Below are 26,449 nucleotides of genomic sequence, written 5' to 3'. Positions count from 1 at the left end.
CACGTCTCCAGCAGCAGGCGACTTGGAGAGGCAGCATCCGGCCGGCAGCTTCATGCCGACGACGGTTCAGTTCAGGTTAAGGCGAGGATTATTTTTCTCCTCTGTGCTCTTGACTTCTTTGTTCTGACAAAAGGACAGCGAGCTCTGGATGGAGAGCAGGGCTGCTGTGTTGAATCAATATCTGATCCTTGGCAGAGTGATACCTTTGGGCATATGGTCATTATTTTCTTGTTTCAGTGGTAAAGAGTTGATCGACAGCGTCTGTGTTTGCCGTCTGTAGGAACTCAGATCAGCTCTGAACTCACAGAGCGAACCGCCTGGGAAAAAACACAAACCATCAGAGGGCCAGATAAGACTCTGCGCAAAACAGATTCCAGCGTGGACTCAACAAAAGGTTCCCGACCGTCTCTGAGCCACTTTAAGTTCCCAGACTACAAATTGCCCTAAATGCATCTTGATTAATTCAGCCGAGTGTGTTTGTGCTTTAAAGCAGAACCAAAAAAGTTTCAGTGACGCGGATCAGCTGGTCGTCTGCTGCAATCAGACCGCCACGTCGTCATCACCATCATGCACGTGAAAACGCCACGAAAACGGACCAGCAGCTGGAAAAGCCACATTTTATGAGCCTCAACACGCTTCGCTTGGGGGCCACTTTTGCAATATGACAGGAGGCCAGGGGCCACAGCAGCCCCAGACAAGTTTGTAGGATTTTAACACATTTCTAGGATTTTGGCACATTTCAAGGATTTTAGGACATCTCGAGAGATTTAGTCATTTCCGTGATTTTAGGTAGTTACCAGAATTTTCTGACATTTCTCAGATTTTAGGACATTTTGGGGATTGTAGGAGATTCCTCTGATTTGAGGACATTTCCAGGATTTTAGGATGTTTCCAGGATTGTAGGACATGTAAAGATCTTCGGCATTCCTGAGATTTTCTGACATTTCCTGGATATAAGCACATTTCTCAGATTTTAGGAAATTTCTTGGATTTAAGAACATTTCTGGGACTTAAAGACATTTCTCAGATTTAAGTATGTTTCTAAGATTTAAGGGCATTTCTCAGATTTTAAGATGTTTTTCCGATTTTAGAATGTTTCTCAGATTCCAGGATGTTAGGATGTTAAATTACACACAAACAGACGTGACCGGAGACGAGAAATGACGCAGATTTGTTTTTTCCCGTTTTGGGTAAATCTGTCCTGAACACAATGAGGAAGCAGAAATCATTAAACCGTTGCTCTTTTGCTCCTCGAGCTCTGAGCTTTTGCCGTGTGCAGAACGGTTTTCGGACGCTTCCTCTCTTCACGGCTCACACTCGTGGAACGACTCTTGTATTGATTCTGTTACTGGATGCAAGATGGTGGGATCGGATGAGTCACCGCAACCTCTCAGCTGATGTCGGCTCCCATTAACAACATGAGAGCACGCAGCAACATGCGTTCAGAGAAACGATTAACCCCGCGTCGAGCCTGTTAGTATCTGTTTATGTGCAGACCCAGCTGGGTGAGGGTCTGCAGAGGGGGCAGCTATCTTTACAGAATCTCAGCGTACACACTCCTCCGCCCTGCTAATACTTGACTGGCAGCAGTTTGACGAATGCGCTGAGCCCACCGCAGGAGGATTTAGTGGCTCATTATCCAGATCTGAACCGCAGGGATCCTCCGACTCTGGTCTGAGGATCAGAAGCTTCAGGAGATCATCCCGAGCTTAAGACCAGAACGTTAAACTGGTCAGACACTCCGCAAAAAAACTTCTTCTCTAGCTCTTATTTCTTCCTCCTTCTTAGCATGACTTATGGAAATAATCTCAAAGATTTACATTTAAATAAATGTCTGCTGACTCACTGACTGAGGGAGCACAATGAGTCTATTAGAGATGCACCGACTGCAATTTTCTGCGCTGATTCTCATTTTCTTTCTGTCTGAGCACCTTGTTTGACAGCACACACAAACATTTTTGAAACTTTTCTTGAAAGAAACTTGAGCTGAAAAAGCAAAAATTCATAAAGAATATCAAAGATGAGCTTCATTAAGGATCCACAAAAGTCTGCCATGATACAATTTTGATTTGATTTGATTCAGAGGCCTGCGATCGATATGAAATTACATCATACGCCCATTTAACACAACCGGTTCCAGAAGACGCTGCCAACACTTTTTAATTTGGGAATTGGAACAATTCAATTTGAATTTTCAGTTTGATTTGTAAGAAATCTTTAAATAATAAAAATGGAAGTTCATATTTATCTGACTGCTTGTATTTATTGATGAAAAAGTAGCCATGTGCATTAATATAAAAACTGAGGGTGCAAAGCATCATGTTATCAAATCGAATCAATCATGAGACCAGTGAAGACGCTCAACCCTAATAAACACACAGTTTGGGATATTTTATGTCTCAGGTCAGTCTGGATCATTCATGTCGGACCTGAAAATATATTCGTTCAGAGGGTTTAGTCCAAAGCACACAAAGACGCCTGTAAAGTTTGGAGCGTCTTCAAGCAGAAATAAATTGTCCTCAAATATCATCACCGCTCTGACGGGATAATTCAGGTCTGAGGCTGAAGACGAGTTCTCTGTTTCAGAATTATTTGTGACCTTTTTCTGTTTTACTGGAGGAGACGAAAGACATTTAAATGGCATCCTGCCACTGCAGATACTTTTTATTCATAATTACAGTTGTCCTCTGGAAACTCATCAGAATTAGAGCCTCAGATCGCTGCTCAAATATCAGGAGACATCAGCAGCTCAGAAAAAAGAGTCAAATCTGAGCTCTGCTGACAAAACACCAGCTTTTATTATTATTACTATTATTACGGGCTATAAGTGAAACTATTGCAGTGGAAGAAGATGATTAAAGTTCTGGGGGAGAAATAAATAGCAATAAAAAAAACTGTCAAGGATAAAAACTGTGACCAACTGCATATTGTCTTTTAGAAATGTCATTGTTGTTACTCATTTTATTTAAATTTTAAACTACTTTATTTGGAGGTAATTAACAGAGAGGGAGTCCAGCAGAAACGCTGGCTATAATCCCTCTTTGTGCAGCAGGAAATGTACTACAGCATGTTTTAGATATTATAACAGACCACTTTGTTTTCTCTTGAAATTACAGGTTTACAGGTTCGCATCGGTGTTCCCAAATCTTACCATTAACTTTGTTAGTGACATGTTATTTCATCCAGACATGATGGCCAAAACTACAAAAAAAAAAAACAGGTGAGCCCGACTCCACAGGTACAAAGGTAGTTTTGAAAAACAGATTTTTCCTTATTGCCATTATTGTCAATTATGAAAATGCATAATCCAGAAACTCGTCTGCTGCAGTGCTGCGTTCGCAGGTCTACTACTTGGCAGTGGGAATCCAGTTTATCCCCTATATTTAGCAGGTTTACCTGTGTTTGAAAAACCTGCGTGCATGCACTTGTTTTTTGTAAGAAAGAGGTATTAAGATTAAACAATTCGTTATTGTCCATTTTCACAGAAATTTGTCTTGCATCCACAAGCTCTTAACAATAAAAAAAATGACAGAAAAACAAATAAAACACATAAAAAACATCTAAGATCATCCGCCAGCAGTCATCAAAAAGACTATACAAGAAGCAACCATAATCCCCTAACAAACGTTATTTCTTTAACGTAGTTAAGTCGTCACAGGCTTCTGTGTATCTGCCATAAAGAACCTCGACTGAACAGCATCTAAAGTTTGGATTTAGCCAAAGAAAATATTTTTTGATTAATATCTAAACATCACATTTCAGCACACTATCGCATCTCCATGTGCAGCGCAATGCACAGAAAGCTATCGTGTCATCAGCTAACTGAGCTAAATAACACAGTATCAGAGCTACAAACAAAAACATGTGACTGGTTGACACTGTTGAAGTAGAGGTTTGCTCAGCTTGTATCTGTAGCGCATCACGTCCGTCTGCAGACACAAGTATTGAGCGTCACTTTGTAGCTTCATTTCAGCAGCTTTCGCTGAAAATCACTTGCAGCCTGTTGCTGTCGCTTGAAATTTGAACACAGCAAAAAAAGAAAAGAGCTGTTTTAAAAAATACCAGTGTAAGTGTAGAACCAGTGCTGAGTCCAGTAAACCACTGTGACCTGCACTAACAGGATGATTGATAAGGCTGTCAGAAGGCAACATGTTTGTGCATTTTTTTGAGCAGCGGCTAATAAATCTGTGAGAGGAGCTGAGGAGCGTGGCCTCCTCTGGAAACAGAGCGCAGCGCTGGCCTCTCTCTCTCTGCGATCTGCTGTCTATTAAAGGAAAACATGTGGCGCGGTGTCTCGTTTCAGGGAAAGTGAAAACACACACCCGCTGAGCTACAGCGCGGAGCAGAGGAGTCGGGCATGTTGTGACTCTCTCCTTCCTCTGGATCACATTCCCTCTCCACATCGCCGCGGGGGGGAGGGCTAAGTGAGGTGACCCTTCCTTACCGTCATCACCAGGATTCGTACACATTTTTACCGATAATATCCATGACTATGAGGCAAACTTTGAAGACCATAAATTCTCTGAAACGACCGCTGATCGTTTTTTTTTCTTAACTATTTAATACGTTTTTTTTTTTACATACATATTATTTACAAAATAATGACAGGACAGGATTAGAAATGAATGTTTAAATATAACTAAGGAACTGCTCCTAAAATATTAGAGCGCGGGAGGTGAAGGGGGGAGACATGTTAATTTGATTTTCACTGGGGGAGGGACTTAGGTTTTTGATTTTGGCTTAAGGGGAGGGGCATATACATTTAATTGACTGTTTTTTGTATTTATTTTAAAAACGATTTTTAAAGAAAATATGTTTGGAATGTTTTTTTGAAAAATGTGGGCCATTTTTGTCTATTTTTAATGGAAGAAAATGGTGGTGTTTTTTTTTATGTTAGGCATTTTTTTCTTTAAAGTATTTTCATGTTTTTTAAAGAAAAACAAATGGCAATTTTCAAAGAAACATTTGGGTGATTTTTTTATTTTGGTGATTTTCATAGAAAAAAAAGTATATTTCTTTAATATCTTTATTTTTTGCAAAAAAACATTTTTTTAAATTTTGGGTGATTTTTAAATAAAAATGTTGGCAATTTTTCTTTTAAAATGTTGGCGATTTTTAAAGGAAAATCCTTTAAAAATCTTTGGTGATTAATACCATCGATCACAGCCAGAAACTGCCAAAACAACATTATCATTGGATTTTCAAATTTCAAACTGTCCTTGAACACATAATGTGTTTCACACAGGCTTGCAAATTTTGTCAGAACTTTTCCAAAACTTTCAGGGTTTATTCTGTTTCCCAAAACTTTTCCAGGCTTTTAAATTGCTATTTGCAAAATGACTTTTCCAGGTTTTTCATGACCGTACGAACCCTGAGCGTGCAGCCCCCCCTCCCCTGACACCTCCTGGAGAAAATCAATCAGTATTCAGGTCATGCCACAGGGACGCCCCTCAACAGCTGACCTCTGACCCCTGAGGTCCGTCGTCAGAGAGCGTGACAGGGATTTGTCTGTGCTGCTTCATGTCTAACAAAGTCCTCGTGTCGGTGAGGGGGTGGGTGGGGGCGTGACCTGACCCCGTCCACCTCAAACACAATAAATCCAGCTGAGGAGTTCAAGGTGGCCTGACCTGCGTCCGACCTCGTCTCTGGAAACACGGCCAGAGCTCCAGCTGAACCTCGCCCCCCCCCGTCCTCGCCGCCCCACAAACAACACATTTATTCCCTCGTACTTCGCCACAGCCGACCGTGTGACATCCCAGCAGTTGGAGCGCCTTGTTCCTGTCATGGGGGGTGCGTGAGGGGGCAGCATTAGCATAGTGTAATTACTCAGGGGAAAGATCCAGACTCCGAGGAGCAAGACGTAACCCATAATTTGCCATTGTGCTCCCGACGCAATTGACAGTGGGTCTATGATATTGGAGATAAATGTCGGAATTCAGGCTGTTAGTTTAACTGATGGTGCATTCAGTATGATAATAACCACGGCCCGCACACGGCGAATCTGATGAGCAGCCTCGCAATCGCTCTTCACTACTTTTCCCTCCCCTCCGTGGGGTATTATCATGCTAATCTAAAAAATACATTTCGGTGAATGAGGAAGTATAATAGGAAGCAGGGACCTGTGGAAGCGCGAGGAGACAAAGAGGGGGGATATTCACCAGGCGCCGCCTGAGCAGAGCGCGGTGACAAATGGACACAGACATTTCGCCGGCTGCTTAATTAAAAGAACATAGCCTAATTAAAGAGATCTTCGTGGTGAATGGACCGCCGCGTCGCACCAACTGACCTGTGTCCCCCACACATGTTGGCCACAGAGCAGCCAGGTTTTTTTTTTTTTACACATTTCATTTTCACATCAGAGAGCTCTGAGTGACGAGCGGCACGCGGCGAATCGGAGCAGGAAGTGCGCCGGGTCGTGGTGGGGGTGCTGGTTTCTCTTCAATGACTCGTGATTTCCATTAGACAGTAACGAAATTTGCACAAGAGATTTGATTAAATGTAATTTCACGTCTTTACACAAAACATCGCACAACACGTATCTGCATCCTGTAAGAACAGCTTTGGTTCGAGGATTTCATCTTTAACACAATAAATCTGATTTTTTAGTAACCATGATTTTATGTCACTCTAAATTTAATCTCTTTATGACATGATGCCAACAGGGCAGATATCTGAATTTTAATGAGCGACAAGCTGCCGAGCGATACAAAGAATTTACTGTTGACGACATCAGGCGTCACCACGTGACTCCTGTAACTTCAAGAGCACAAAGCGTGATGTGTTCTGCCGTAATTGTGGAAGTAAAATGCAAACGTTTCAGGAGATTAGACGGTATATTGAAGATTTGCAGTTATTCTGTCAGCTTGTGCAAAAGTTTTATGATGACGTTTGGTGAAATTGCGCCGCCATGAAGCCTTTTTATGAGTGACACCTGCACAATCACTGATGCAACCCAAAACAATCGTTCTGCCATGAGGTCAAACCAACACTGAATGGCCGTGATCTTTGACCCCTCACACTGTACTGCACTAAAAAACCAACATGACAGTATAAAGGATGTTATTATATGGGCTCAGGAACTCTTTGAAAAACCATCGCTGGTAAACTCAGCTCATCAAGTTCTATTATGCAAAGTGAAAGCGAGATTTCAACAACATCCAGAAAACCGCCGACTTCTCTGGACCGGAGCTCGTCTGAGACAGACCGATACAGAGCGAAAAAGTGTGCTGCGGTCTGACAAATTCACATTTGAAATTGTTATTGGAAATCATGAACGACTTGTCCTCCAGGCTAAAGAGGACCAGACTGTTACCAGCGAAAATTGTTTGAGCTGGCAACTGTTTTGTTGCTGCTAGATTTTTGTTCTTTACTTTTTTTTTTAAAAAAAATATGCTGCTAGTTTGGGAGGCATCATTTCTAAAACATTGTGGCAATTTGTTTACCTGCAAATGGTCTTTTTTGGCAAATTGTAAGTTAAATATTTAGCCTTTTTTTCTTCAATTTTTGGTATTTTTTTCTTTACACATTACATTTTAACTTTTTTAAAAAAAAATTAAAAATAATTTTAGCAATTTTCTTCTTCAAAATATTTTGGCAATTTTTAGAGAACACATTTTAGCTATTTTTGTCTTTTTTTTTTTAAGATATTTGTTGGGCTTTTCTCGCCTTTTTTGTGATTGGACAGAGCATATGTGTGAAAGCGGAAGAGGGGACGATATGCGGCAAAAGGCCAAGGCTGGAGTCGAACCCGCGACTGCTGCGGCAAGGACTCAGCCAGGACTCAGTCCAGGACAACACCACTCTTCACTATGACCTCCAACATAAACTGAAAATTCAGTTTACGCATTTCACCGTCAAAGACACTAAACTAAACTTGATATTAGATGTTTTACAGTAAAGGCAGAGTTTAGTTTAGTTTAGTTTGTTCAGCGAATGCCTTAACAACGACATTAGTCAAGCAAACCCGCGCATGCTTTGTAATGAATTCTTTGAAGCATTTTCGTACTCTAATGTTTACCTGCTTAGCATCAAGGTGATGGTGAAAATGGCTGCTGTCACTGAACTATGCAGCGCTGTAAAATCCTGCCTGACAGGAGAAGAAGCAGCTGGACGTCCTGACATTTCGTCCTCTCAGTACCTGCAGCTACAGGCCCTCACTGCTGCTGCAGGGCTGCCGTCAGCCTCAGACACCACCGCAGAGTCATTCCTCTCAAACAGCCACCTGTCACCGAGTTGTGACATTAAAGTAATAGCGCGGGGATGGAGGTGGGTGCTTTGTTTACTCCGAGTCGGTTTTTGGGCCGTCAGTCACCAGAAACTGCCCCCCGGGGGAGACGGTGGAGGCAAAAGGCAGGAAGGCAATGAGGAGAGATCAAACAGCTGACAAGGACTCGCTGGCTGGAGGAGGGCGAGGCTCGAGTCACAGTGAGGGATTTCTGTTTCTGGAAGCCAGTTTACAGCCTCACAGTAAATTAATGAACATGTTTTCCTGCTCCGAGCAGCCAGCCACATCACCGCGGGCGTGCGCACACACACACACACACACAGACACACACTCGATTAGGGCTAAACTAACCGTCAGTGATTATGAGATTGTGCTCATGTTTGGAGAATCACAGTTTGACTCTGAATCTATTTTCAGACAAACAGTTTGACCCTTTTCATCCACAGCAGCTCTAAAATTCAAGAGCACGCTCCGAACTGATGATCAGACATGTAAACTTACTGCACGAGACAAAATAAAGGCAGACATGCACACTGTGGGGCCTCTTTTCCACCAAAATTACCACATGAACGAGCAGGCAACAGACTACTTTCCCATCATTCACCAGAATATCAGCTCCTCCCCTCAGACAGACGGTGCAGAGTCCTCCACAGCAGACAAAACCGGTTCAAAAACTATGTTGTCCCACTGTCCATCAAAGCCTCAACACCCCCAAGGCTTGAATATGTAATACTGTATGTCTTATTTGCTGTAACGTGTGCATTTTCATGATGGGCATGTGCAGTTGATGGATGAATGTATTTGTATTCTGTTGTATTTTACTATAAAGTCTATCTAAAACTAAAATCTAAAAAAATTTAAAAAATCTAAACCTCGAAAAAGTCAGCGGATAAAAACTGTGTGCACGGCTCTGCAGCAGACGAGGATGCTTTTCTGTTCATTTTGTTATTGGGACATCACCGACTGTCACACAGGCTGGAAAACAGCTTATTTAACAGTAGAAAGCAACATGGAGGCCGGTGAAAATGTTACAATGGTTACAGTGCTGCTTGGACGGAGACAGACAGTATTTTTTGGCGGTTTGTCTTTGCATGTCCCCGGTTACAATAAATACCCCTGATTGAGTTATATTTTTGACTGAAGCACAGTCTTGATGTACTTGGTTCATAGCTGGACGGCAGGCTGCAGCACAATAAAGTGTGTAAAACATCAATAAAAACAATTTAAACAGACAGGAAAGGAAAGCATTTATATAAGTAGCCTACTCGGCCATGGAAAAATCACAAAAATCAAGGAAAAATGCCGAAATAAACACAATCTCAGCGAGTCGACAGCATCAGCCTACAAGACGCGATGGGATTTAGAGCTGCACGGAGGACGGAGCAAAACATCATCACAGACACAATGTCATCGACACGCTGCTGGTAGAATCGAGGTGTTACGACATTACCAAATCCAAAATCTTTGACCATATTTAGTCTCATATCACAATATAAATATAGCCCTGAACTGACAGGATTTTCTGCTTTTCGTCATGTAAATTAGATGAAATTAACATTTTAGTCGAGCTAAAACAAGAAATTTGAGAACACGACCTTTGCCTTTTTGATTTTTTAAAAAGTAAAATAATGCTTCATTTATGTTCAGCAGTTTGTAATGTGCATTAATTAACTGTTTTAGACTCCTGCATGGATTCTCAATCGTTCAGCTGAGGCTCAAGATGCACCTCTGAATTATTTTTTCCTGACCAGAAACACTCACCCTCTCACCCTCCCTCCCACTCACTCACAGCTGCAGGGGTGAGTCAACACATGGTTAATAGACTGACACACTCGCTCTCTCTCTCTGTAGTCCAGGGCAGCGTCGGGGGAGGGGAGAGGTGTGTTTTACTCACCCTGGACCGCTGCCCAGTTTGGATTCATATGACACTAACTGAACCCCCCGATAAACCCCCGCGCTCTCTCCCCAAAGAGCCGTTTATAAATAGCCCGGATTGGATGGAAACGAGCCCGGAGTTCTGAGAAATGGAGGAAAATGACCGAGCTAAGTGTGGGCGAGCAAGCACACTTATCTTACACCGCGTCTGAGCCAAAAATCCACTGCACATATGGTGACCACCGAAATATACACAAATAATTAACTATAGATTATAAACAGCCGGAATCCGCCTCGCACTCAGGTACAACAACACAACACTACACACACACACACACACACACACACACACACACACACACACACACACACACACGGGTACCACACTTCATACACACACAAGGAGTTTAATCTTAAAAGAAAAAGCAGAGCATATTCTAAATTTAACACCTTCCAGATTTAAGCGCGCGGGGATGCAGCAGAGTGTTGTTTGCGGCAAATCAGCCACAATTCCTATCTGCAGAGCGCAGGGTGCATGCATAAGAAATGGGATAAAGAGCCGCAGGGAGGAGGCGGAGAGTCGGGAATCCAATCTGAGTTTCATAAACCATCAATGAACCTTTCACCTAAAAACCAGAGTCCCCAAAGTTTAACTCCACGCCGTCTGTTCAAAGCGCGCACCGCCCACCGGTTGCGGCGGGACCTGGTCAACTTCTCAAGGAAGGAGGTCAAACAGCTCGGCTATTTTTGGGAACTTTGGAAATGAGATGCAGTTGAGTCTGTCACACACTGAGAGGAGGAGGAGAGCCATGTTATAAGGGACTGTTCTGTATTTATCACAGGACGGGGGTGAAGCTGAGTGACTTGGGGAAAATGCATAACCCTCCCTCCACCATAAGAAGTTTGATGTTTGGAAGTCGAAAGTTGAAATTAAATTCCTGGAGTTTTCACTCTTATCGTTAGTTCATGCATACATTTATTTTTGGACACATTGAATGAGATGAAGTGATTTAAGTTAATATCAGTATTTTAAGCTCAGATTTGTTTATGTTTGTTTTTTCTGATGGAAGCGTTTATCCCACATGATGTGTTCAAGGACCGTTGGGAATTTGAAGATCCAATGATAGTTTCTGATTTCACAGTTTCTGGCACTGATTAATGGAATCAAACTCGCCAAAAAAATTAAAAACAAACAAACAAACAAAAAAAATTACCAAGTTAATACTTAAATTGACTGTAAAAATAAAGACTTTTTTTTCTTTTAAAATAAAAACTTTAAAAGAAAAAAACTACCAAGATTTTATAAACAAAACAACCCCCCAAAAAATCACCAACATAAAAAAACAGCAAAATGTTTAAATTAAATTGGCTGTAAAAAAACCATTTTTTTAATTCTAAAAGTAAACAATAAAAAAAATCAGAAGATATTATAAAGAGAAAAAAATTACCAAAATAAAAAAAGCAAAATAATCATAATAATAAAAAAATCATACATTAAAAATACAGCCATTTAAAGTTATATGCCCCTTCCCTAAGCCAAAATAAAAAGTTCCTTAGAAAATATTTGACATGCCTCCCCCTTTTTGCACCACCTTCTCCCCACTCATAAATAAGGAACAGTCCCTTGCTATCTGCATATTTTCCGTGAACACTTAAAATAAATGAGATATGTGAATACCTGTCAGTGTGTGTGTGTTTGTGTGCATGTGTGTGTGTGTGTTTGTGTGTGTGTGTGTGTGTGTGTGTGTAGCAGGGACGGGATGTGACGAGACATCACGGAGTGAACGCAGCAGCTTTGGATGAAGAGGACAGAAAAAAAGGCTTATCTTAGGTTTTTAATTTCCTGCTTCATTTCACGTTTCAGGACCATAAAAATTCTCATTTCGAAAAAGTGCAATAAGCAACAATGAGACATGATCATAACTCTGAATTACTTCTATAGTTACTAAGCAGCAGACCCCCCCTCCTCTCAGACACTCAGACACACACACACACACACACACACACACACACACACACACACACACACACACACACACACACACACACACACACACACACACACTGCAGTCAGCCTAATTGCTTTAGCCAAGATGTGACAAGCCAGACAATCGCTGTGCAACGGATTCTCAAAAGAGAAACCTAAAAAAAGTCAGATATCAGATATTCAATCCCTCAGTCTCACTCTGCCAGAAACTCTTAACCCACAATGCTTTGCACCAGCCTCTGTTCTGCAGATCTGCTCTGAACAGTCTTCTCTCCAACAATAACACTGTGCAGCCGACTTCACACGACTCGGTGCAGGAAGTGTTCAGTGCATTTCAGCTGGATTTTATTCCAATGGGTCACATGACACCACGAGAAACATTTACAGACCTTTTTACGCACAGAGAGTTCGGCTAACAAACAAAAAAAAAACAAAACTGGCCTGTAATTATTTCACACTAAAACTATTCATGCCAGCAGTGATGTGAGTTCCACATAAAACATTATTCAGGGCTCCTACAGCGAAAAACAACTTCAATTTGGGACTTTTTAATAGCATTTGGTATGAAATTTGAGACCAATTTGCAATAAGGAAAATTCAACAACAAAAACAACATGAACCCATATCAATCACTAAGTTAATTTTTACTAATTATTTCAAGATTTTACAATGCAGCCTTTGGAAAAATCATTACTTTTTTTTTCTTTTGCGTTTTTAAGATTTTTCTTTCTTTTAACAGTTTGATTTAAGACATGTCAATACAAATTAAGGCCATATTTTTGGATTAATAAATTGAATGCCTTTTAAGACTTAAGGATCCGCAGGAACCCTGATTGACTCAGCAACATCCAGTGATGATGACCCGAACAAAAACCCAAAACAAAACAAAATAAAACAAAAAAGTATTGCTTTGTCATCATATAGTATGTAAAGGATTTCCATTCACTGTATTCACTCCCACATGAGTAGCAGCCATCAATCCGATCTGATCAGCTCTGATCGGATCAACACATCAATTATGCACCTTGTTAGTTACAAACTGCTGCTGAGGAAAAAACTAAAGGAGAGCTCTGCCTGCGCTGCTTTCATGGACCCGTAAAATCCTCCGAATCTGAAGTGGTGTAGCAGCTTCTAATAATATTTTTTACTTTTTGGAGTTGCAGAATTACAATTTTACTGAAATATCTGCTGCAAATCGTGCTCTCTGTCACTTCCACTATGTGACAGTGGACATAAACAAAGGATCGGGTGGGTCAAAAGCTCAAAATAACCAATCCTGACCAGTTAAATAACGTGTTGATTGGGCCTGATAACCATCCTTCAAATCTGATCGGCACATCCCTTATCGCATATTAATTTTCTGTTGGTTAACTAATGTTTCAGATCAATCGGAGCACACTTCAGGCTGCAGAAACATGTGACAGATGTGTCATCAGTTTCGACATTGGATCAAAAAGTAGCAGACAATATCCATTAATAATGAAGACAAGTCTTTACATGAGCAGATCGTTCGGTGTCACACCTCGCCTGGCGTTCATTCGTTCTCCACTTTCTCCCCACTGAAGCCGTCATGAGATTACCTGCATTAAAACTACATACACAAAGTTTTCTTATCTTAAAATTGCACAAAGCAGGAGCTTAGCGTGCAGCTGACTCCTAAATCAAACCCAAATTAAAAGTCTGGCACAGAAGTTTAAACAACAACAGACTAACGAAGAGTCGAAAAACAGAGCGGTGCCAGCAGATCTCGGGCATCGGCAGCCAGCTTTAATGAAGCCAACCTGTTTTTCCATCATGTCTGGATCAGCCTTGTTTTCTCTCAGTTTCATCAGCTGTGAGATTTCAATCTGTGTCGTGTTGTTTTACTCCCGACATGCAGACAAACATGTCATGTGAGGACAAAGTATCCCATCAAAGAGGATGTTTCCAGTGTTTGTTTTGGGATGAGACGAGGTTTTGACGTCTGTCAACAACAACTTCCTGTGTCGGGAAACAAGACAAATGTCTGCTACCCCCCTACGAGCTTTTTAAGAGCGTGCACCAAATCAGAGCGAGGTGGTGAGAGGCCCGGGGTGTCTGGTAGGTCTTTCAGGGAAATAACCTCTGGCACAAAGATGGATGGTTACATTTCCTGCAGCAACAACAGCCGTTTGTTTGGAGGAAATAGGAGAGTAACGGGGCTGTTAGTGCGAGCCGTGATAGCCACCGAGGCCGAGCAGGCAAAGAAAATAACTCCACTAACACAAACGAAAACTTCACAAATTGAAAAAAAAAAAAAGCAAGGAGAGGACGTTATGGAGACGCCCACGCCGCTTGATTGAGAGCCAATCTCTGAGAAACGGAGCACAGAAAACCCACGGCAACGAGCACTTAGCAGAGAGGATGGAGATGAGGAGGTGCTGCTGTGGAGGAGGGCAGGATGGAGGAAAGTTACCCACAATATGCACTGAAATATACATATTACCTGAGAGGTTTATGGTAATGAAACTCACAAACTGTTTACAGACTAAAGAGCCTGAAGGATCATAAACACTTCAACACACTGATGCCAAAGAAAGCCGCCTGTTTGCAACACCAGTAAACTGCAAACTTGGTAATAATGAAAATCAAGCGAACCTGAGATCAGACACTCGTGATGCTCCTCAGGTGAGCAGCGTCCAGGTGAGATTTTTGTTTTTCTGTGCTTATCGACCGCAAGCGAGCAAACAAAAACCACAGTATCCACAGCACCGGGGCGGCACTACGAAGCCAGGTTAGTGCCTCGGCAAGGTCTGTTGAGTTTAAAGCCAGGGTTTCCTGCACTCAAAGGTGGCCCTCTTTAACATGGCTGTATCGCCATGGTAACTTACATGGCAAACTTCAACTGGTTGGGAGCAGGTGAAGTTCTGAATTTCAGCTGAAAAGCGTCTTTCACAGCTTCTCTGAGGGGCGTCACTCTGAATTCAGTGTCAGCATATGAGCCAAAAGCTTTATAAATACACTTTATACAACTTGTTGAGCCGTAATGTTACATTAATGCCTCGAAACAAAGCCGCACAGTTATCGCTGTGCATTGCAAAGAGCCTATTGTTAATCAGAGATGCAGAAAAAAGCAGGAAAGAATACCGTTTCCCTTTTTCATCTGGTTGCGGCCCTCACTGAGCGACTGAATGTGTCTGTGCCTGTTTTCAGGTCAATTTGTCCACAGTGGCTCTAAAAGAAGCTTCTTTAAAAGCACAGATTGCATCATACATTAAAAGGTCATTTAAATGTGACTTAAATGAGCTTGTCGAGAACATTTCTACTGTCGGTGTCAGTAAATCTTTGTTATATTGCAGTTAAGAGAATAAACTGTATAAACATCTCTGCTGATTCACTAATATTGTCTCATGTTGTATAAAAACAAGTGTTTTTTCACAGTGTTTGCAGTTATTTCTCGTCCGGAAGCAGGAAGAAGAAGAAGAAGAAGGACAGACAGGAGGTTGAGAAGTCAGGGGGCCGATTTGCTCCACTTTCAGCCTGGCTGGCTAATCAATGATGCAGGAGGTCTGCACTCATTATGAAGTGATTAAGAGATCATTTGGAGCAACAAACCAATGCACTTGTGCCGTCCCACAGCCCACCCAACTAAGAGTTCAGCAATCAATAGGTGGCATGTACGGCCAGAGGCGATTTACAGAGACACTTGTTTCCTTATTTCAGCCATTAAACAGCAGAGTGGAGTCAGAGTTATGTTTCTCTCACAGAGTGTGTTGTGATGTCTGTATTATCTTAATCTTCTGGGAGTTAATATCATCCTACTGAGCGGTAAGATTTTTAAAATAAACAGGATTGTGGGGGATTGTGGGTGACGTGGCTGAATGGGAGTTTTGGAAGATCTTTGCGCTTAGTCATCAGCTAATAATCCTTTAAAACGCTGGAAATCCGCACACATACGAAGCCGCATTAGCCGCTGCTTCACATGAAATATGCATGAAAAATGACAAGGATTCCTCTTTGGATGATTCATTTTTCTTTCCTTTCATGAGAGATCCTTTTCGTTGTGCATGCTCCTTCCAAGCCGCCCTGTGGGGAGCACGCACACCGAATCAAAGAGTCTGTGTGTGTCTCTGATAGCATGCCGTGAAAAGCTACCAGGCTTCATCCAAAAGGCCACCTGATACAGAGAGCACGAATCCACACGGCTGAACTCAGTATGTGTAAGTCAGGAAATGTCGAATTATCGTGTCAGTCCAACTACAACTGGACTTTCAGAATACATGTAGCCTGACTGAAATCTGACTAAATCAAATTCATCTAAGTCGGACTTTAACTTTACTTGGTGTTCTACGTGGTCCTAGTCTTCGCACCGGCCTCCGTGTGTTTGGAGATAGGGACGTTTGTTATTTCGGAGGGGGGAAGAGGTGCTGCAAAACAGTTCAAGCATTAAAAAACAATTCAAGCGCTGAGGAGGGTTCTGTGTTTTTAATTTTGGCTTTGGTGAGGGACATACCACTTGAAATGGTCGTATTTGATGTTTATTTGAAATTCTCTGATAAATAGAGTACAGACCCAAAACACCTTCCTTAATTGGTGATTTTTAAAGAAAACTTCATTTTTTTTTGGAAACCAATAATTCAATTCTCCCCCGGTGCTTGTATACTGGGTAGAGAACAGTAGTCCAATCAAATATCCCGATTAACCGTAGCTCAAATAAACTGTGCGTGTAAACGCACTGACTGACTGTAAAATCACAGAGAAACCTCAGTGCACGACTTTACAAAGACGCGAAACAAAGGAGAAGAAAACATTCAGCAACCGAGGCTTAAATTCTCAACAAGGATTCTTTCATGAAGAAAAACACGAATGTGAGGCAGTTTGCTGACACTGCGAGCTCCAGGTTCTGTTTCCCTCTAATTGCTGGACTCCGTCCACCTCGCTTCATGAAGCGTAACCAGACAGTCATCCAGTGTTCCTGCCGCGCTGCTTGTGGCCGCGGCGGGTTGGCAAGCGGAGCCCGAGTCCATGTTCGACAAGGGGTTAACGTTTCTGAGGAACAGCTCGACAAAACCACAGGAAGACAGCCAGTCTGGACGGACGGACCGAGGCCTGTCACTTGTCCAGTTTGTGGTCTGCCGCCTGCCGCCATCTTTTCTTCTTCTCCTCTCCTTCCCTCTAGCCTCTCTCTGAACTCGGAGCTTTTCCTCCCAAATTTTACACACTCATCAGCTCGGCTATAATTTCCAGAGCTGCAGAAACCGCAGCGGGACCGCAGGAGGTTCGCCACTGCACGCCTGCTTTTGGAATCAAAAGTCCTCACGAGTCTGCCAAGGACTCAGATGTAATAGCTGATGATTGGACGAGCAGACAAAAAAAAAAGGTTTTCAGCACTGAAAACACCCTCTGAATTCACCTTTAAAGGCCCTCTGTGTTTGGGAAGATTCATACATAAAGTTAATTTTTTTCAATGAAATTAAAAAAATGAGCAGATTTTCACTTTCTCCTCCTTTACAGTAGGGGTCGACCAACATCGGTGAGGGTCGATACAGATAGTGATTATTAGTAGAGATAGAGACTGATAACCGATATTTGGAACCGATATGCATTTGCAATAAAAATCAAAATCTGTCTGTCAATATTTCAAATTTGGAATATAACATAACTCCAGCACAAATTTTGTTTAAATGCCTTTAGCAAACACGAAAATTCAAATAAAAAATGAATAGAATTACTCTGTGAGGTTTTAAAAAGTAAAAGTTCCTCCCATGCTGATACTCTCTTTGCACTTTTTAATCAAATTTTATTGGCGACCGTTTAAATAAAACGCTGATACAAATAATCAGCGAAATGCAAAATATTGGCTCCAATAATCGGTCAGGCTGATAATCCGTCGACCCCTGCTGGAAATAGATCAATAGATCAATCTCTTGTTTAAAATGAAACCCATCTTCTTTGTAGCTTCCATGTTGTTCCCACTTTACAACCTCAAAGCTCATCAACACAACGAAGGCGGAAGAACGACGTCCAAACACGGAAACTACGACCTTCGACATCACATGAACATTAACCGATCCTGCAGAAACATGGCGGTGCATCATGGCGATTCCCGTAGACGAGAACCTGCTCCCTATGTCGAGTTACACACATTGAAGTAACGAAAACACGATTATTTTCAGTAAAGAAAATACACTGATATTTTCTAGTCCATTTCTGACAAATTCGACCCCCTTTGCCTCCACACTCTGCAGTAACAGCAGCAGGGAAACAGATGTAACTGAACCGGCGGGATACATTAAGTCGGCGCTACAGGCAAACTGTAAATGAACTTTAAAAATCACACGCTTCAGTATCTGGGAGATATTCTCCGCACTGAATCAGCAGAAATTCGAGGGGAAACTTCTCCTCAGAGCAGTAAAGAAGCCGTTTCTGCTCGGGTGGAGGAGCGGCTGGGAACTACAGAGAGGAAGAAAAACCCCCCACGCAGCGTCAGGACAGTGATGGAGGAGCCACTTGAGCCGCGCTGCAGCTCCGCCCGCCATTCTTCACCTGTGCGTCTGCAACGCTTGATGCAACATGTTAATGTGATTTCTGAGCAGCTGTGCGGCCAAAAGGGGTCGGAGCTGGAGGCCAAGGCCCGGTGGTCTGAGCAGATAGCCTGCGCCGGCCGCTGCTGTGTCAGCTTAGGATTATGGATGACGGCGAGCCCGCGGGGCTGACAGGTAATAATTCACTCCCCAGGGGTCCCACACCCTCCACTGGACACCAGCAGCTGGGGGAGAGGGGGGCGGATGCAGCCTTGGAGCTCCTTATAACCCCTCCTCTGCTCCTTCTTCCACTCTGTGCTTCAAGAAGCAGGCCTCTGATTGGCTGCCCAGTTGCCAGGGGTAACCGGCCATTATCAAAATGAAAGATGAGGTGCCACAGACCGGAGCCTCGCTCAGGTGCAGGGCCAAACAAAGTCCCATATGCTGCGGATGAGGAGCTGAGATTAACTGTTGCTTCCTGAAGCACGCCGCTGCTCCGGCCCATTCTTCACACGCACGCCGCCGCCGTGTCGCGTTTGAAGTCCGAGACACTTCAGACAAATCACTGTTGTCGAGGTGCCACAACAACAGCCCAAAAAATATCATCCAATGCTCTCAAGTTCCACTGAGCTTGAAATGAGCGCGAGTGCAGCAATTCGCCGAGTTGGCCCGAGGATTTAATGTAACGTTTCTTCACCGAAATTCAGTTTTCGACCTCCGGCCTATCGGAGCGGCGGACTAACTGTGTGTGTATGAGCATGTTCAGATATTGAGCACTTTATCTCGATGATGAAAATGGAAATAGCGGCTGCTGAACGTTCCCCGAGGGCCACAGTCCTCAGCCCTCTGGTTAGGAGCCTATTTCAACCATCATTACCCTGAGGACCATTAGGAAGATGCCATCTGCACACACGGGGCCCCTCCGTCGGGGCCTCTTGTCATTTCAAACTAAAAGCAAGTGGCGAAATGGAAATGGGAAATAAAATTACACACTGGGCTAAATGCACCATTAACCATGCTAACAGAGCAACGGACCTATCAAGGCTGGAAATGAGAGCCGGACCAAGCAATTTTTTCAGAGGTGACGAGGAAATGAATGCACTGCTGGTACTTCTCTCTCTGTTTCACATTTATAAATCAGCCGTCAGCAGAATGAGACTTCCCTGATGGTGCCGAGTTAAAACGGAGAGCAGCTGATTGTTTGCGAGCGTGGGAGACGGCCACAAACGAGGCTTGAATATAGATTTGTTTGCACTATATATAGTGTTAGCGGGAGAGCAGACAGACGTGCCGCTGAGTATCAGACACAATCTCAGGCTGCGCCGGAGCATCTCGCTGTTCCTGCAGGGAAGCAGCACCTCTCCTCGTCAGCAGACCAGGAACATGTCAAATAAAATCACCCGAAACCACATCGCCGTGTCCTCGGAGCAGCTTGCAGTATGAAGTCACTCGATACGTTAACGCGCACAGTGAGGTCGAGCGACGGTCATAGCTCCATTAGGCCTTTTGACTGGATTACTGTTTGTTCGTGGACAAAATTTCAAAACTTTTCCATAATTTTCCAGGACCCCATTTTTTTTTCATTTCCTGCTGTTTTTACAACAAAGATTCAAACATAATTTCAGCATCCCACATGATGTGTTCAAGGACCCTAAGAAATCTGAAAAGCCAACAATAATATCTGTTTTTGCAGATTCTGACTGATAAATGGTGTAATTTTGGCATTTCTTCAAGAAATCAAGCCTTCCAAAAAATAAATAAATATAATGATTAAGTTTTCTATAAAATATAGAAAAAATTTAAAAGAAAAAGAAAATTTCGAAAAATTGTTTAAAAAAGAAAAGAAAATGCCATCTAAAAAAATCCCTTTCCAAACTTTTCTTAACAAAATTTTTTTAGATTTTCTTTAAAAATTGCCAAAAAAAGATTTTTAAAAAATTGTCAAAATTCTTATGTTTTTTCCAAAAGTTGCAAAGAGAAATTTACAAAAGGAAAAAAAAAATCTCAAATTTCTTTTTAAATAGATTCACTGTTATGTTACTTTAATTTTGTTTATTATACACGATACATTTCCAGATTTTTTTTAGAAACTTTCTATGATTTTTACTAGTTCCGTGCTTTTTTCAATTCTGGAAAATTTGACTGTGAAATTCCATGACTTCTTCAGGTTTTCCATGACTGGGGGAACCCTGTCCCTGGGAGTATGTCCAACTTCACCACTGTAGGTGGACATATGTCCCCTTTCAGCTAGTTTCTATTGGACCTTCAATCAGTTGACCCAGAACATCACATACAGAACAAGTTAGCAAACAGGTAACGGGTAACATGTCAAACACTGAAAACACGGATACCTTTTTGGCGCTGTACATTTAGTCTCTACTCTATCCTTTACTTGGTATGCAGTTATGCAGTTTGACTTCCGGGTCAAAGCCCGGCGCGGGTACTTCGGAGCATGCACAGAACGCAGATCCAGATCGCATTATTTGAGTGTGTCAGTCCGGCGTTGAGAAATTTGTTTTAGTCCGATTTCAGTCTGACTGACATGTTTACATGTGTTTTAAAAGTCCAGTTTTAGTCTCACCAACACAATCATTCAACTTTTTCTGACATAATGTAAACATACCGACTGTAGAGCTGCAGCAGGAAACCACGCGCCATCTGCGGCCTGCCCGTCCTGTGACATGACCACAGCTGAGACAAGCAGGGACAGGGAGGCAAAGACAATCACAAGATCCGACCACACCGTCCTCACTCAGACATCTGACCATGAGTGCATGATATTTCCCTCCAACAACCACAACAGCAGACACAGTCTGCATGAGTTCAATCAAGCCAATGTACCCCTAAAGCTCAACATACATTTTTAAAATGCCCGCTAAACTTTTACAAGGCCAGAGACAGATAAGAGACAAAGACCAGGACCAGGCTGCCTTTGAGTCAGGCAGCAGGGCACAGATTTCCTTGCAACAGATCGAAAAAGTAGTGGTGTAGTCTGTCTGTGTTTGTGCATAGGATAGATTTATTTATTGTTGAAATGTTCTTAGCCTCAACTGAAACTGAACACCCACTGAGGGCGCTGAGAGGGCTAATGCACAACAGGCCGAGACAAATCAGAGTCCCACTCCTCCTGCAGAGGATGCGCAGCTCGAGAGCAGCTCGAAGCGTCGATTTCAATATAAATAAACCTCCGGCAGCTCCTCGGAGACAAACACAGTTCTATTCTCTCTGTGCATCGCGGGAAATATACTCAAATAAAAGAGAAGAGACCTGTTAGGGACTGTTCGTTATTTGTGAGGGGGGTAGTGCAAAAAGTGGGAAGCATGTCAAATAATTTTTAAGCAATGGTGGGGATTTTAGGGGTGGGTTTGGCTTAGGGGAGGAGCATACAACATTAAATGGCAGTATTTTTTGCAAAATTGTGTTTCTTGAAAAATACAATTTCTTTGAAAAATGTCGGGGGTTAAGATTTTTTTCCTTTAAATTATTTTGGTGATTTTTTTCTTTAATTTTTTTTTTTAAGTTTTAAAAGAAATTTTAAAATAGTATTTTTGGTCATTTTTTGCCTTCACGTTACAAAATCAGTTTATTTTCCAGAAACTTTGAAAACCGAAATTACTGTTGGACTTTTAAATTTCCTGTACAGTTCTGTTAACAAATTAATGCCTCTGTCAAAAAACAAACATAACCAAATCTGAGTTTGAAATTGTGATATTTTATCAAATTCACTTTATTCTACATCTTATTTAGGATTTGGCCAAAAGTGAAATGCTTGCATGAACTAACCTGCATGCATAACAAGAGCGAAACACCAAGGCTTTTTTTCAACTCCAGGATTTCGTCTTTAACTCTCATGTTCCCCAGGTCACTCAAGGAAAAAGATATGGGGTTTTGGGGAAGGTGGAAAAAAGGGAATTAAATTTAAAAAACGAAGTCATGACGCTCCTTCCTCTGATAAATAAAGAACAGTCCCTAAGAACAATGAGCTCATCGTTTTCCCTCCCGAGTTTGGCTTTGAGACAAAGCTGCAGCTGAAGTGATTTCGCAGGTTAAATGTGTGCAGACTCAGACGGAGCTGCTTCGGGATAATCGAAGTGTTTCCTTTTGCACGCACACGTTGATTTATTAACGTTATCTGCAGGAGAAACGGAACAAATCCCCCTTTATGCGCTGCTGCTCTCTGCACAAACAGGTCCGAGTAAACATGCTCGGCCTGTTGGAAAATAAAAACCAGGGGATCCAAATTCAATTAGTGTCTCGGGCCAGGGACACGTTATCAGTTACTGATTCTCGGTAAGTTGCAGAGCACTCCTGCAGCAACACACGGCCAAAAAAACATCATAAACAGACATTTTACACAAAGCAAATACAGTGTACAGTGAAACCCAGAGCACAACACGGAGGACAAGCCCAAAAAAATCACTGTATCGTGGACTGAGTGCTGCAGAAAAGACAAAAAAACAGCGGAGAAAAGGAGCCACCAGCCTCCGACACAATAAATCTACTTCAGTAACAGTTTGAGCTCATGAAACGTGTCGGGAAAAATGTGTTTACGTGATTTGAATTCATGCAGATGTGGTGAAATAATGAGTCAGCTGGTAGAAACTTGGAGTCTGTGTAAAGGAGCAAAGTGAGCAGCTGCAGCAGCATCGATAAACTCCTCAACTACCACCCGAAAACACTTCTTCTTCTTACCGTGTTGTTTCCTCCGCAGGTCCGCCGAGGAGCGGCTAAATCACCGGAGGATGTGTCGGTGAGGCGGTAAAGTCTCGGTGAGGAGTTAGTTGCAGCTGGTTGTGTTCGGTGAACGGTGAACGGTTAGTAATCCCAGAGTACCGGAGCGGCGGAGAGACGCCCGTCACTGCTGAGACCAGACTGAGGACTCTACTCACAACACTCCGCCACAGCGCTAAACCACGCCCCCCCGAGCGGGTCTGACAGCTGATCCGACCAATCAGAGAGCGGAATCAGGATCGAGTCCTCTCTGATTGGTTAAGAGTTGCAGGGCTTTGTGTTCGGGCCCCTCCCAACTCGAGCTCACTTTTCTCCAGATGTTGAATGCCTGAACATCAGCGGTCAGCCAATCAGAGCGCAGCGAGGGACTTTAAACACACAGGGGGCGGGGCCAATTACAAAAACATTATTCTTCACAAATATTGTATTACATCATGTTAATACACAGAGGCGGAAGAAGTATTCTTTTTTTCTTAAGTGCAAATACTACTCTCAGTACTCAGTACTACTCAGTTTTCTTGGTGCTTTATTCCCCGTAAAGTAACAAACGGATTCAAAGACGAATGTATAATTTTTTTTAAAGATTTAAAAGTCAATAGAGTGGTGAAGTAATGATTCCTAAAATGCAGAAGTCTCTTTGCATTTTTGCACTTCCAGTTTCTTTGTCTCAAAGTCTCTGGGTTTTTTGAATGGGTTTTTGCTAGAAAAAAAAAAAAAAAAAAAGCCTTAAATAAGGGCTGTGGTTAACACAGGCTAAATATATTTAGATGTTTCATTCTGCAACATAAAATACTTCAGTATAATCCCAGTTTTTGAAAATATAAGCGCGTTTTAAGCGTCTTAAAAAAGGCAGCTGCTAACAAGTGGCTAAACTGGACTACAGTGTTTGTCGGGATGTCAGACGTCATCACAGCGGACACAGAAACTACGAGTGAGACTATCAATGGACATAACCATGATCATTAGCTAGATCAGGTCACGTTAACGGTAGAGTTTTATAGGAAACTCTCTCATGTTATAATAAGATCAGAGGTTGAATGATGCAACTAGTGCTATAAAATAACATTGTCATGAATACTTATACACTGGCCTTGCGTGCGGCAGCTAATAGATGCATATATTAAAATGTGCAACAACGAACGTAAATGATAACTATTGGGAACAAAATAATGAAATAGAAATGTTTTTTATCATCAGTTGTTGGCACCGTTTCCATGCTTTCCGCCATTTCTGCTGCCCTGAAATGTCACGCAAACGTCACAACTCAACAACTCAGGCATAATCAAAATTTCACAATTTCCTACTCGTAATTACAACTTTGAAGGGCCGTTCACGTGCTCTTTAATACGATATTTCCAAGGAGCACACGAAGGCAGCATAAACGTGTTATGGACAACAGCTCGTCCTTATATCGGCCTCTTTACTGGCACAACTCTTACAGTATACTGGCAGCTGAGTCCCGCCATCCACGGCCCTCTGACAGAGCCTCACCACAGCGGGCAGCATCGCCCTGCCAACACAAACCACCGCAGTAAATCTCCCAGAGTGGAGTCAGAGCCGACCAGAAACTCACAGCCAGAGGCCAGAGAGAGAGGCAGCGAGCGAGCGTGACCTGAAGGGAGGCCGACTCATTCATCTGACCACCAAAGTGGCTGACAGTGTATCTGTATCATAAGCAGAGCGCACAGTCGCTGCAGGAGACACTTGAACTGTTCTCCTCTTTTCATAACACACAAAGACTGACTGAGATGGAGATTCAGAGGATGAAGGCTGCAGATGAGTGAGTCACTGAGTCCACGGCCATCCATCAGATTATCATCATCGAGCTTTTCACATTTTATTCTTTGTACACACAGTTTGTATTTTCAGTGCCGGTTATAGATACTAACTGCCTTTATGATTTATGGTGTGTGTTTATATACTGTAAAACTTCTTTTAATAGTCCGAGCTATTGATTGCTTCAGTCACTGAACTCAAGAGGCTTTTATTTGGGGAAAAGCGTATGAATGGTATGTTAAGCAAAGATGGGAAATACATTTATTTAACCCTTTGAAACCTAGGAAATTTAGCAAAAAAAACATGTTTTAAACCCAGAGAGTTTGGAGTGGCAGTCACACCACACTGTACACCCATGACTGCACTCCCAGACATCAGGAGACCTCTACTGTGAAGTATGACGACGACACCACCATCATCGGCCGTATTACAAACAACGATGAGAGTTTATACCGGGAGGAAATCAACAATCTGTCAGTGGTGAACAGAGAACCACCTACTACTCAACGTCAGCAAAACCAAGGAGCTGATTGTTGATTTTAGAAAGAAGGAGGCAAAGACACACACTCCTGTCTACATCAGTGGAGCTGAGGTGGAGCAGGTGAACAGCTACAGGTTCCTTTGAATTGTTATCACTGAGAACCTTTCTTGGTCAACGCACATCACCACCCAGGTTAAAAAAGCACAGAAAAGGCTCTACTTCCTAAGGAAACTCAGGAAGACTAAATTCCAGAGCAAGATCCTGGTTAACTTCTGCAGAGGAGCAATAGAGAGCATACTGACTGGAAACATCAGGAACTGGCGTTGTTCGTGCACAGCCGATGACAGGAAGCTCTACAGCGGGTGATTAAAACTGCCCACAACATCACTGGTTCCCATCTACAGAGCACCAGTGACCTCGGTGAAGTGAGATGTCTGCACAGAGCCCAAAGGATACTGAAAGACAGCAGCCACCCAGCCACAGTCTGTTCACCCTGCTGCATTCTGGGAAAAGATACACAATTATCTGCTGCCGAACTACCAGACTTCAGAGCAGCTTCTTTCCCCAGGCTGAGACTCCTCAACTACTCCTACAACACCAAAAGATGTAGCAAGATTTAGGGACTGATTTTAATTTCATTTTTTTCTACGTTACATTAAAAAAAAGACAAATAAAATCGACCTTGTACCTTAAAAAAAGAAATGGTAAGAGGAGAGGACCCAAAAGTGGACAATTTGATTGTTTTTTGATTTTGATGATTTTTAAATGTTGGGTGGATAAAATGAGCCGGCTGGAGACATCAGCTTGCACTTCAGGCACTCAGAACTTGTGATTTTTAAATATTTTCTGACATTTTATAGAATAACAATTTGGTTTTGGTGGTATGTAATATA

The 26,449-nt window shown here is 42.4% G+C and overlaps 1 protein-coding gene across 3 annotated transcripts in view; it reads right to left on the bottom strand.

The window, feature by feature from the left end:
* The window catches only part of sema6cb (semaphorin 6Cb), a 191,574-nt gene extending 168,090 nt beyond the window's left edge, over positions 1-23,484 (bottom strand). For 2 of the 3 annotated variants that reach the window (XM_042489201.2, XM_088084711.1), the window contains exon 1: positions 23,261-23,484. The gene's annotated coding sequence lies outside the window, so the exon portion shown is untranslated. The remainder of the gene's footprint in view (positions 1-23,260) is intronic. The other variant, XM_088084712.1, reaches the window with a different exon arrangement.
* Positions 23,485-26,449: the final 2,965 nt, after the last annotated feature.

This window comes from Plectropomus leopardus, chromosome 11, assembly GCF_026936395.1.
Source record: "Plectropomus leopardus strain MGB_pleo_1.0 chromosome 11, ASM2693639v1, whole genome shotgun sequence".
Classification (NCBI taxonomy): Eukaryota; Metazoa; Chordata; class Actinopteri; order Perciformes; family Serranidae; genus Plectropomus; species Plectropomus leopardus.
This window is presented reverse-complemented; position numbering and strand designations above follow the sequence as displayed.